This window comes from Aythya fuligula, chromosome Z, assembly GCF_009819795.1.
Source record: "Aythya fuligula isolate bAytFul2 chromosome Z, bAytFul2.pri, whole genome shotgun sequence".
Classification (NCBI taxonomy): domain Eukaryota; kingdom Metazoa; phylum Chordata; class Aves; order Anseriformes; family Anatidae; genus Aythya; species Aythya fuligula.
This window is the reverse complement of record NC_045593.1, coordinates 18,239,990-18,253,393: the sequence shown is the minus strand read 5'-3', so window position 1 is coordinate 18,253,393 and position 13,404 is coordinate 18,239,990.

Below are 13,404 nucleotides of genomic sequence, written 5' to 3'. Positions count from 1 at the left end.
AATGATCTTTCCTTTGTCATTCTGAGAAATTAATTTCATTTGCTTTGTCCTAGGTCACTATTAACTTATGGTAATGGTAATAAACCTGCATGTTGCACTCTGAGTGTAATTATAAATTAAATATATGTTCCTGGGCTATTCTGAAACTCTACTATCAAAAGCAGAATGCATCCAAGGTAGCTGCCTTGTCCAGAGCTCTTGTTGTCCACCTGATAACCCAGGTGAGGGACACCAAACCATGTCCTGCATGGGTAGTGGGAGGGGAGGAATCCCTAAACAGTGTTTCATCTCTTCCAGCACATCCCAGCAGGCCTGCCAGCACATGCTGAACAGGGCACAAAAGGCTTCTGCCTCCTGACTGTTTCATTCCACTATCTACCAAGCATGGATCAGAGGGGAGGTGAGAAGAAAAGGTCTGTGCAGGGTACCAGACAAATAAGTGGAGTTATTTCTCTTGCTGGCCCTGAAATCAAGATAGTCTGTGGCTGTGCAAAAAGTTGTGCCTCTGTTACTGATACTCCTAAACAGCTCACTGCAGTAGCCAATTGCTGTCTATCCCCTGCTGTTTGATGCTGCACTCATTTATTCTTCAGGTAGGATACCTCTTCCTGGGTTGCGCAGAGCTCTGTCCCTCAGTCAGAGGGCACTTAAGTCAGTGTATTTAGATTTCCAGGAAAGATATTTTCCATAGCAAAGTAGCTATGCAGTTTGTTCTTCAAGCTGCAGGGGAACGACTGACTCCCAAGACCTGGTCTGTCATCCATACTGAGGCTTAATAGTGAAATTTGTGACATAATCCGCCAATTTTATGGGTAGGTCCACAATTAAAAAATTGCAAGAAACTTGGTCAATGAACAGACTTTACAGGTGCAATACACAGCAATGCATGACAGCTAAACTTAACATTTCACCAGGACCTAGCCACCTATATATTTCATTAAGCAGAACTTGTAAAGGGCCTTGTGGAAGCACCATCTGCTGATTTCCAATAAAACTGCAAATGCTGTGGAAACTTTCTGCTGTTTGTTCTGTGTTGAAATGATTTCAGTGCTAAATGCTAAACCCAAGGTGCTTCCAGCTTGGATCCAGATTTGAATCGGAATGAGTTGTTTATGTTGCTCTGTAGTTTATGGAATGCTTTTCTTTCCTATGCAAGTCAGTGGAGAAAAACTACTACAACCTGAACTTCTCCTCTCTGCTTTCCAGACCATGTGACGTATCTTCTACAGGATTGTTCCTGGTACTTTTAATAATGACTCTTCATGATATTTATAAACATTCTAGGAGATTCCACTTCCTGATTACTTAGATGATAATTATACAAAAACAAACCACCTAGGTCTAGTAGACGGCCAGGATACAGTATGCCAACTGAATACACTAGAGTCAAAAGCAATGACTCATTTACAGACCTGTTCTCCGCAGTCATTTATAAACAAAAGAAAAAAACATTGTCAAGGAAATAGTGGTTGAATGGATTTTCATAATTATTTCTATGTAGTACAAAAAGGGCTACATTAAACCCATAAAACGTAAAGAGGATATGATATTTTACTATATTGAACCATATGTGAGAAGAAACAGGGCATCCAATTGCTTTGTCAGATTTCTTTTTACATGTGGACAACTCTCCTTTATCTTACAGGATTTAGTCTGAACAGCTCAAGAGTGGGACATTCATTGTGCTTCAGACTTAAGAATGCTGTGAGGTATGGTGAGGGCTACTTCATAACGATGCAGTGTAATTTTACAGAGAAGGTAAACCATGACTGTCTTGCTCAGGCTAGTTGTATAAATAAAGTTTGTGGGACTACTCACACGAGTAAAGTGAGAAATATTTGACCCATGATCTTACATATCAAATATCTTTACATATTATTAACAATCTATAAAGTTGGACATAAAAATGTGACTTGTTAATGCCAAACTTATGTCATGTGGAACAGGAAGAGAAAGAACAGAGTCTTTCCTATATGGCTTCTCAAGACCTTATTCAATAAACTTGTAAGTGGCCCATGGCCATAGGTACAGATTATAAATTAGCTTGGAGGCAGGTGTTTCCGTGGCTGTAAAGGAACTAGTGCCAACATGTATTCACAGACTGTATCCACAATATGCATTCTAGACGTATGTGCCAGTGCTTGCAATAGACAACAAATGGAAGGAAGCTTATGATGCTGGAACAAATTTCTTATCTACTGGAACTAAAACTGGAACCATAAGTACTACAGCTGGAAGATTATTTTTGATCTCTGCCACCATTAAGATTCCCATCTCAGATATTTTGCTTGCAATAGTTCTGTTTCAGAATGTAAAAACTTTTTTTTTTTTTTTTTTTTTTTTCCCCTCTTCTATTTGTTCCTTTTTCTCTTCTATTGTTCCTATCAAACGCACAGAGATAAATGGTGAAAGAAAAGAGATCAATTTTAGTTCTTTACCTGGGATGCAGATTTACTATAGTAAGTTGGTTAGTGCCTCAGTGCAGTATACTATGTTTGAGAGAGATCACCTCCTCAAGAACCCCCTGAAAAGGTCCAAGAAGCCCCAGAATAGACAAGCAATGGGAAAATGTGACCAGAGGGAAGATTCTTCCAACTTAGAAATTCTGTGATTCTGTGATTCTGTGATTTAGTCAGTTCTATGACTGAAACATGCGTCTGTACTCTCACTCTCACGGAAAAGGAGCCTGTCTTATGTAACTGCAGGAGTTTTGACCTGTCACAACTCCTAAGCCTTTCGAATCCTGTTAAGTTCTTTGCCTTGGTTTTTATCTTGTAGCAATGAGTTTAACACTTGAGTAATACAAGTCTTTTCATCACTGCTAAAAATAACTCCTATTTTGATGGAAATGTGAATTAGAAACATATAATTCTGGACTGCAGCCGTCTAGTTTCTTATCTCCAATCATTTGCAGTATTGAATTCTCCAGAAAGGAGCATGGGGAAATATGTGATGTACAGCACCTAAGGTTTGGTGTATGAGTGGGAAACACTTGGAGCTCCTTCCTTTGGTGCTGCTGCTGTGTCCCAGTGGTGACACACAGCATGGTAACTGTGTGCCAGCGGAGGGAGAATGGGATGGAGGGTGGGAGTGGAGGAACTTTGTCCCTGCTTCCAGAACCAGCAGTCCTTTGCAGCATTCCAAGCTGTCTGGTGGCATGTGAGAAAGGTTGTTTTCAGCACACGTGTTGTCCTCCTTGCCCACACCTTGCCCCCAGATCTGTTGCTTCTTAGGGCCACATGAGCCTCTGCAATGTCTCACATGGGGCTATGTTATAGGAGGGTATCCTTTTTAACATTAAAAATGTGTTGCCTTTTAAGTGTAATTGTCTCCTTGTTGTTTTACGAGGACAAAGGGTAAATAAGATTATTCTTGTTTGTTGTTAGATCGCCTAGTGACCATCTGCGGGCCTCACTGTGGTAGCCATGGTTCAAATTTAGAGTAATAGACAGTCCCTAACTCTAATATCCTAACATTGAAATAGACCAGACAGATGAAATGTAAGAAAAGTGGCAGAAAATGCAAACAAAATAGGAGTATTCAATTTACATCCTTCATACCATTTTATTTCATGATGTATACTTGCACTGTGGCTGATGGTTTTATTTATTTCTAAGCTAAATAGTCCTAACATTTTAAGACTATGGAATCCTTCTCATGGCTGCAACATGCTTATCAGCTGTCTCCAGTCACTTTCTATTTCTGTTAAATCCTTGCTTAGGTGGAGTAATCAGAACAGAACATAATATTCAACATGAGGGCATACCACTGATTTGCATAACAACATTCAGATATTTTCAGTATTATTCCTATTACTTGCTGACCAATGCATTTGAAACAGTTGTTTCCCCTGAGCTATACACAATGACATCTAGCTGTTTTTCTTGAGTATATGGGCAGCACAGAAGCAGTTCAAATTATGCTTGCCATTGTACATTGCTTCCTGAATTAGTGTAGTAATATTATTTATTATCTGCTCATGCTCTGCAGAAAAATAAGGCATGTATTTTTTTTTATTTTTTTTCCACTGTGGACTATGTAAATGGGGATGGTAGAAAGCCTCCCCTCTCTAAGACTGCAAAAATCATGCCTTTTTGACAAATACATTATTAAAACTGTTCTTTGATGATTTTTATTTATTTATTTATTTATTTATTTATTTTGTGTATGGAGAAGTTTCCAATTGCTAGGAATGGCTGCAGAGAGTCAAGACTTGGGAGGCTGCGTAATGACTGAACACTCTGTGTCTTTCATAAGGGCAGCCTTATCCACAGGCTGTGATCCTGCATGCACCAAACACTTAGGCTTGGTAGCTGACTTTTTCCCTTTCCCTTTTCTGGAGCTCTGCCTGAAGGGCAGTCAGCCACACTTTCTGTGGTGACTGCTAACAGTGACTTTCTTCCGACCCTTTTTAAACAGACACTTTGGGTAGTTTTCAATGTAAATAATGTAATAGGCTTTAGCCAGCAGTTTCTAAGGCTAGTGCAGCTACAAGCATCTTTTATTATAAAATAACAATCTAGCCAAATACATTCAGTCCTGAGGCTTCTGCCATGATTCAACAATGCTCCCCTCTCAACCCCCACCCCTCAAAAAAAACACACCAAAAACCAACACCGTGGAACAAAACAATAGGTAACACATAGCTGTGGAATAGTTGTATCTGCAAATATCTAGAATACACTTTCTCAAGTAACACAGCATGAGTAATATTTATTTATTTATTTTGTCATGAAATTTGTGCTTTTAATTTCTTTTTAAAAGTAGTTTTGTCAGAAGGCTTTATCAAGTAAGTGGATATTATATTTTGTCTTATGCCTTATGCCTTACTATCAAACAACAGAATCACATGTCTACCAGTGCACCTGCACATACCCTTTTTTATGTTTAGAAGCATGAAAAGGAACAATTCTGCAGTATCCCATATTGAGACGTATGGAGCTGGCTTCAAGGCAGTGCAGACCTGTATGAAATGAGAAAGTTTGAGGGCTTTGTGAACTTTTATAGAGGATCAGAAGAAAGCTGTTTGGCACAGGTGTTTCTGTAATTGTGATACACTGGAAAAATTCAGCATGTTCAAGGGCACTTACACTGTGGCTACAGCTGTTCTAACTCATACTTCTGCATGGACGAGGTGGTGTTTTAGTGTTAGCACACTTGGTTGTGTAATATAAAACAAGTAGAAAAGGGAATATTAGTTAGACCAAGGTGGTGCTCTTTCTTTTTTTGCTGTTTTATGAGTTTTTATTCCCTCTCATAGAAATGCCACTGGCAAAAACTATGTCATTACAAAGTGGCTGGGGTGGAGAATGGCCAGATATCTCCCAACACCTCAGGTTCTCCCGGCTGTTCATCTTCATGTGCCACTCGGTTTCCCTGAGCTAGGAAGCTTGTAGCATAAATGCAGATGGAGAGACTTGAGGACATGGTGGGGATGTTCTGGTTCTTTCCCCTGTTCTGAGGGCAATATATGGCACTGAAGGCAGCAGTGTAAGTTATCTTTTGCTCCCTGATTTGTGCCTTGTTCCATTTAAAAGAAAAGGGGTCTTGAACTCCAAGGTGATTGCATTACACAGAAATGGTTCAAATCTATCAGGGCTGTACTGCGGTCTGAATTTATATCAATACTAGCACCAGCATTATCATTGCTGCTACTGTCTCACCTTTCACTATAGGTCAACAGCTGTATTTCACAAAGAGAATTAAGGGCATGGCCCTTCCCCACAGGAGAGTCCAGTCTGTGCTGGACAGGGAATTTTATGCAGTCTATGCTCTGTGCTTGCAGTCTGCTGCTGCAGAGATGGGTGCTGGCTCAGGAAGATATGTCTAATGCTCCACCTGGCTGGCTGCTCTGGATGATAGCGATGTTATTCTGCAGTGTATGAATCCTATCAAGAGATACTGCATCTGTAGCCACTTAGGCATTTTCACAGCAGTTTGAGAGAAATTTAACAGTGGGTGGTACACTTTATTGCTAGAAGGTCTCCAAACAGTGAAGATACTGAAGTGCACTTTCTCATACAGAAATATTTTGTGGTTAGATTCTCTAGTGTCTAATAAGATGCAGAGTCACACCAAAGCCTTTGCAGGGACATTGATAGGGGCTATTTCCTCATTCTGGCTATCTGTTTCTGTGAAGGTCATAGAAACTTAACATCAGTGATAGTGACTCCTCTCTGACATGTTGGCTAATGAAATTGTGTACTGGTTTCAGAAACTTTGAAGGATGGCCCAAGTCAGTAAGAGAGAGAGAAATACACAGATGCATGTGCAGACATGCACAGACTCACAATGCTCACTACAATTAGTTTAACAAGACTAATTTTCCTAGAAAAAGGGTTTCAAAATATAAAAAGAGAATAAGGAACAAAGTTGGTGAAAATAGTGGGGCAAATTCTGCAGCATAAACAAAAAAGAGTCCATAGATTGAGTTACATATGATTCCCCTGGTTCTTCTGGTTCTTTTTTCATTAATCTTGGTGTGTCTATAATGATTTCATTGTCATTCATTGTCTTATTCACACTGGTGTAAGTGAGCAGTGAATCAGACCTAATGGAATGAACAGAATGTCTCTTGGTAAGGGATTCTGCTGTTACCATCAGCAGTGAGACATACAGGAAGGGTACATTTTTGGACAGTTTTAACATAAAATGCATTGTCATTTTGGAGGCCAAGCCCTTTTCAGGAACTTCAGTGGTGTGATGCCAATTTATGCCAGACACCAAGCAAATGAAGAGTCCTAACTTACTGACGCTTCTAGCACTCACTCTACTTGTTTACTTTACATAGAATGACACTTGACAGACTTTGTGGAATTAATGGGTGGAATTAATAACACCTAACTTCTTTTTTTAAAAAGATAGATGTTTGGTGTAGGTTATTTGGCAAGAAAAAGAGGAAGCGGATAGTCATTTTAGTAAGGATTTTGAAATGGAAGAAATTACCCTTTTCGAGGTATTGTAATAGACATCCTAGAGTAGTACTTGACATGTTGTGTTTGGATTGCTAATGTAAGGTAAGATGAATATTGCCTAGACACACATGGACTATGTTGAAAAGGTCTTACCCAGAAATTACCATGCTTAATATGGCTTGAAGCTTCTTACAATTTAGGATTACCTACCTATTAGCATGCACTTGGAGATTTTATTCCTTTTCAAAGATTTGTAAATTGCTGATGATGGAAGAATCCTTATTGTTGATGTGCATTTCACTAGGAAAGATTCATGGTGCTAATGTTACAGTTCTCAAGTATCTAACTGGTAAATTGACTTATCACCCTTTACAAGATATTCATGCTATCCAAGCACTTCTAGACTTCTATTGCATTATGGATATGAATGACCACATATTATTGTTCCCAAAGAATGGTTCAGAAGTGGTGAAACTTTGAGCAACTGTTTTTTGTCAAAGTATTGTCTCTTCTTTAAACAATGTTTCTCATTAGACTGCTCCATCAATCTTCTTGTAGAAGAGTGATAATATCTTATCACAACACGCAGAAGGTAACATCCATCTTCCATTTGTCTCATGATTCATGCCATTTGTATTTGCTGTTTCAGTGTGGTTGCAGGTTGACAGATATATATTTGGCCTTTTTCTAAAAGGTAGTGAGTCTTGTTATTTATTTAAATAGAACAAAGTGATATTATGTTTATTTAATGGACATTTGTTCTATCAAATCTCCCATGTTTTGTATTAAAGGTTTATATGGGTAATCAGGTTAAATTATAACTTGGTTATACTAACAACAACAGTTACTAATAATAGCATATCACATAGTAAGACTGTAAAAAACACATCAGACTAGAAATCTTACTGCTGATGATACATTGAACTTTTCCATTTCTACTGCTACACTAATAAAGAGGGAGAGTTAAAGACCAGCCATTTTGTATGGGTTGAAAACTCTACCCTTTCCTGGACTGGAAATATATTATTTTCTATTTTTATTCCTTTAGCAGACATTCATATAAAAAGGCTACCTCTTATTTTATGAACGTGTGGTTGGTGCACACATCTGTTCATTTAGCTGTATTGTACTGTTTTGCTACAGCTGTCTTCAGGGCATTACGTTGAAGTCAAATCAGTCCTGCAAAGCCAACTTACTACATTTGCTTCTTTCCTCTCTCAGTTTTTCTCATCTGTTGTATCTATCTTCTCTACTTATTGGATTATTCACATTCATTTGACATTGAGTTTTATCAGCAAATATTTTCAGGGTACTCCATAATAAAAGTATCCTGGTGTATCGTAGATGCAGACAAATATGGCAAATTAGCATTTTATTTATTACAGTACAGTTGTGTATCACTATGCTTATAATGATCTCTTGCTAAAGAAAAATATTTCAGAACTTGAACTTAATATCTTATCAGGCAGTAAAATCAAAAATAACTACTCTGTAAGTGGGTTCGTGACAATTCAGAAATCTATGGTGTAAGATCCCAATCTACTGAACAGTTACGATAATACTAAGATATTTGCCCATGGGCCTTTAAAAGAGATGCAAATGTGGCTGACCTTCCTGTCTCCTCTTGTGTGATCTGACACACAAGGAATATCCTGAAAGAATCAATGAAGTGAATGGTAGTAAAGCCAGAGCAGAAACCTGACCTCTGAGATGATAAGCATGCTATGAATGCTTTGATAGAAAGAGAGAGAGGCAGGCAAAGTTCAGATATAAAGGGTTTCATGGAAGGAAGGCTGCAGGCAAAACTGACAAGAGAATCCAGAGAAGACAATTAGGAAGAAATGTTGCTAGCATTGACACTGAAGTGGGAGAGAAAGGAGAAGGAGAGGAGCTATAGCTATTGGGAATGGAAGGGATACAAAATCCTGATGTTGTGTGTGAGATGGTCAAGTTAAGCTGTGAAGAATGAGCCGTGTATGGGATATATCCTGAATATGTGGAGTCCTAGCAATTACAGCAGTGGTAGGAGGTATAGGCAGGTATTCTTCAGCAGTGTATAAGCAAAGAGGATGGAATTAAGAAAGGCAAAAGTGATTCTGCTATCTGTGGGATTTTATAGTGAATAAATACTTTTCTTTGTTTGTTTTCAAGTGCATTATTGACAAAACATCAAGAGATTCAAAGAAAAATCGCTGATTTGAGAGGGCTAGAGAAAGAGGAGTTGAAGATGTTATAGTTTAAAAAGGTAGGTGATGGAAGAGCAAGGGAAATATTTTACTAATGTTTTATCGAGACAGCAAAGAGCGAAGGTGAAGGAATATCCAGAAGGTAGAAATCATGGCTCAAGATGATCTTTCAAAAATAAGGGTGAAGAGGGAAATTAGTAGGATGGTTTGTCACTATAATAGTACCAACTGAAGTAAAGGTTTATGATGTGAGTTGGGGCCTGAGGAAGAATACAATCTGTGAGACTGCAGATTTCCTTCCATGCATATGTTTACCTTGCTCCCAAGCAATTGTGTCTTGAATTACATTCAGAGGCCCAGATTCATTCTGCCTAAACATGGGTAGGAAGTATTTGTGACAATGCCAAACTGAGGCTTCTAAGTCAGGGATCCCATCACCTTGTGTTTCTTCTCTTTTCAGTCAAATTACACAAGAGATTACCATTAATGGCAATAGCAATGGATTAGAGCCAAGGTCTCAGTTGTGCATGGAGAGGGCATGGTTCCATTTATGGACAACTCTTGGGATCGTGCATCTGCCTGTCATACTTTATTTAAAGGAGATCTGGATGCTTAAGAGTATCCTGTATACTTTCACTAGAATAATTGAGTTAATTATATGCTTTATTGTCACAGATTTTGTATTTATAATTATTTAGAAATGATCAAATAGTGCTATGTTGATTCCTAAGTCCATAAAGGCTGGAAATTATTTTAAATTGAAATGAGCAGAAAAGTGGGGGGAAGAGGGAAGTGGAAAGAAAATACCAAGAAATCTTTAACAAAGTGGTAAGAAACCAAACATTAGCCACATAGCCTCCCCAAAAAAATCTGTTCATAGTGAATTACCAGGATCCTGCATTATTACTGAAGGCAAGGAAGAATAACTCTAATATTACACAACACATTTGTTTTCACATGTTTAATTAGATTTTGTAGAAATGGAAAAATAATTTGTTTTTATGAAACTACTATCAGTCTGTAACTCAAAACCTCTTTCAATATTTAAATGTTTTAATATAAACCATTCATACTGGGCTAAGTAAAAAAATATGTCCAAAATGGAAATAATCCAGATAATATGCTCTGCTTTCTTTTACAAGCCTCAAATAGCTTCCATTTTACTAACAGTTTTATATCTGTATAAATGTAGGTAGGAAATGTTTGTAACATAAAGATGTATGGCCTTTTTTTACATTACTGAGTGGGTTGTATGCCAGCAGTATGTTAGGCACATTATACCTCAGTCTGATTGACTGTGGTGTTGATTTCTTTGTAGAGTCATCAGAGAGTTACAAAAAGCCATCTTTTGAAAGCCATCGAGGATTACTTTGTCATCCAACCAGTTAGATCACATCTGGACTGCTTGTCATCAGCTCACTGTAATCATTTATTTTGTTGTCACAAGTATAGGCAACCTTTTCTGAGGTTTGGCCTTTAGCTGATTAAATAACATTCACTGTTAATCCAGAGGAAGATTATGAGAGTGCCTAACTGGTAAGCAAATAATGATTCATGTTGAGGGGAACATCAAAAAGTTAAGGATGTGCTAGGTAAAATTCTGTAAAACGCTGAAATGTCTTTCCTTGGAACCTCTTAAGTCATAGGGCAAATTCCTTTTATTTATTTATTTTTAAATTTTATTATTATTTTAAATCAGTTAAATTAATTCATCCCACACTGACCATTATCTTATACTGAAGGTAGTTCCACTGAAAGAAGTGATACTATTTATAAGACCAAATACATGTGCTATAGAGCTGGTTGGTGGGAACTGTGTGACCACTTATACAGTATTTTGTAAGGCTCTTGCAGCTCTTGTGGGTGACACAGAAGCTTTGGTATGCTTGTGGATTCACACTGAAACCTGTGCTGAGAGTCTTGAGTAATGTTTCAGAAAAGGAACTTCTGAGTTCAAACTGTATTTTTTTATGTTAAGTCACATATCTGACTTTCTGGGCAGGGGTCAGACTTGGGGAACCCGCCCATTGAATATCCAGAACAGTTTTATTTATTTATTTGTTTAGAAATACAGTATTGTCTGCTTGTCACCCATTTCCTAAGCACATGGAAGTCCCAACAGTGCTCTCCCAGAATAAAATCTTGTGAATTTGAACTGTCCTGATTATGCTTAGATCCCTGTACTGGATACTAGGATTAACTTCACAAAAATCTAAACCTGAGGCATTGTTCTGAGATTGCAGGAATCAATTATTCTCCCTACTGCAAGAAATCACACCATATGAGGAACTCCAGATTAAAAACAAAAACAAAAAACACAACTCATGTAGCTAGATAAGGTACTTGTAAAGAAAGACATGCTTGAAGAACACTCCATAGAAAGAGCTTTCTGACTGCAGACTTGACCTACTCCAGAGTCTCAGATGGTGATCACTGGCAGAATGGATCTCCAACAAGTGTACTTTAGCCCAGAAGGACCTCTGTTGTCTATGAAGGTTGCAAACACCAAGAATGGGAGGGCCATCCAAACCAGGTCAAGAACTGTGACAAATGCTTTTTTAATGATGCAAAATATGTCTCAGATCTTGCTATGTACAGATATTAGTATTGTCTCTCATCTTTCTTCTGTTTCCTTCAAACCTTTTTCCCCCAAACCCATCTGATAGCATATGTTAAACATCCTTAAATGTAGTTAAATATGGGGAAAGGGTAACTTGTTAATTTTTCTAATAAATCTGAGTAGAACAGTGTGGGTAGAAAGAACTGGCAAGCTGGAAGGACATAGTTTACATTTTACTCATCAATGTTGTTAAAATCAGTTTGGAGGCAAAACTCACAGACCTTTACAGGAAACAATTTGCTACTATTTAACTTACATTTACAACATCCTTTGAGATCTGCAGAAAAAGAAAAAAAAAAAACACTGTTCTGAATCATTTGAAGTGTAAAGCATGATATAACATTGTTACTGTATTGGAAATATCTCAGGTGTTTAGGAACTTAAGGTTAGAAAGACCTTTTGTCTTGCAGTTTCATGAAGAAGATGTGATTTTGTTGAACACTTTCCTTTAATTGCTATGTATCTTCAGAAGATTTTATTTTTCCTTGCTTATGTTTTCAGTGAGTGAGGGCAGGAAGTCAGAAATGAATTGTACCATTTTGGGATGTGTTGCTTTCTCTGACGATGTCTGACTACAAAGCTGGACCCACTTGTTATCAAGAACATCACAGAGGATGTTTTCAAATCCATCCTCTTATTAATCACTTCTCAGTTCTTGTAAATAATCTACGCAAGTACATCCTTAATACGTCATATGCACTCTAATGAATAATTGGCAGTTTAGCTGTGAGAAATGTAGCCCAGAACTTTTTATATGTCTTTTCTCATTATCGTGGACCTTTTCTTTCCATTCTATTTAATTTTTCTGAGGCAATTGTTTTGAATCTTAGAGCTTTGATTCCAAATACTTATTATTTTGCAGTTATTTTAAAACATATTTCCACCCCCAAAAGAGGGGCTTATTCAGAGAAGCAGGCTTTTAAAAACCAGGAAACATGTATAAAAAGAAAACTATTAAGCAATGTTTGTCTGGGTTCCCACTGATATTTTTACTGCAATTTTTAAAAACTGTTGGTATTTTAATGATTTTTTTTTCTTTTCTTGTCCATCTGCTTCTTCTACTCGATTTTGCAGAAAAAGATATAAATCCTGCATTTATGACATCACAGTTTGTTGCCATGGAATTTACTATGCTATCGCAAACACCCTGTTGTGATTACATGACAGCTTCCAATCAGAGGATAAAATCTTTCCCAGTGTGAAAACACATCTTGAAGTTAAGAAAATATGAATGGGAGAAATAAATCAGTCTTTTTAAGTGCTGCGCACCAGCCTGATACTCTGCAGACATGGAATGAGACATTTTTAACTTCACGAAGCTCACAAGTCGATGTAGACAGACACATTACAGGGGAGGTTTTCAGTGTGCCTGGCAGGAATATAGACTTGAAGCAGTTATGAGACTGACTATTGTTACAGTTGCATTGCAGGAAGGAGCCAGTGAAATAATAAAAAGAGAGAGTTTGGAGAGCCACTGGTTAAAGATGCTCTGTGTGCTTCAGAACCAAAAAGAGCTAAGAAGAAAAGAGGGTGAGTTTGTATATGCAAAGGCAAGGTTGCTCCATCAGCATGAGCAAGCAACTGGAGCATGGATTACATTTCCAGGGAGACAAAGAGAGTGGCAAAGCAGTCAGAGGAGGCTGGGAAGGGCAAATACATGAAGGGAGAGTCAGTGGATATTAAG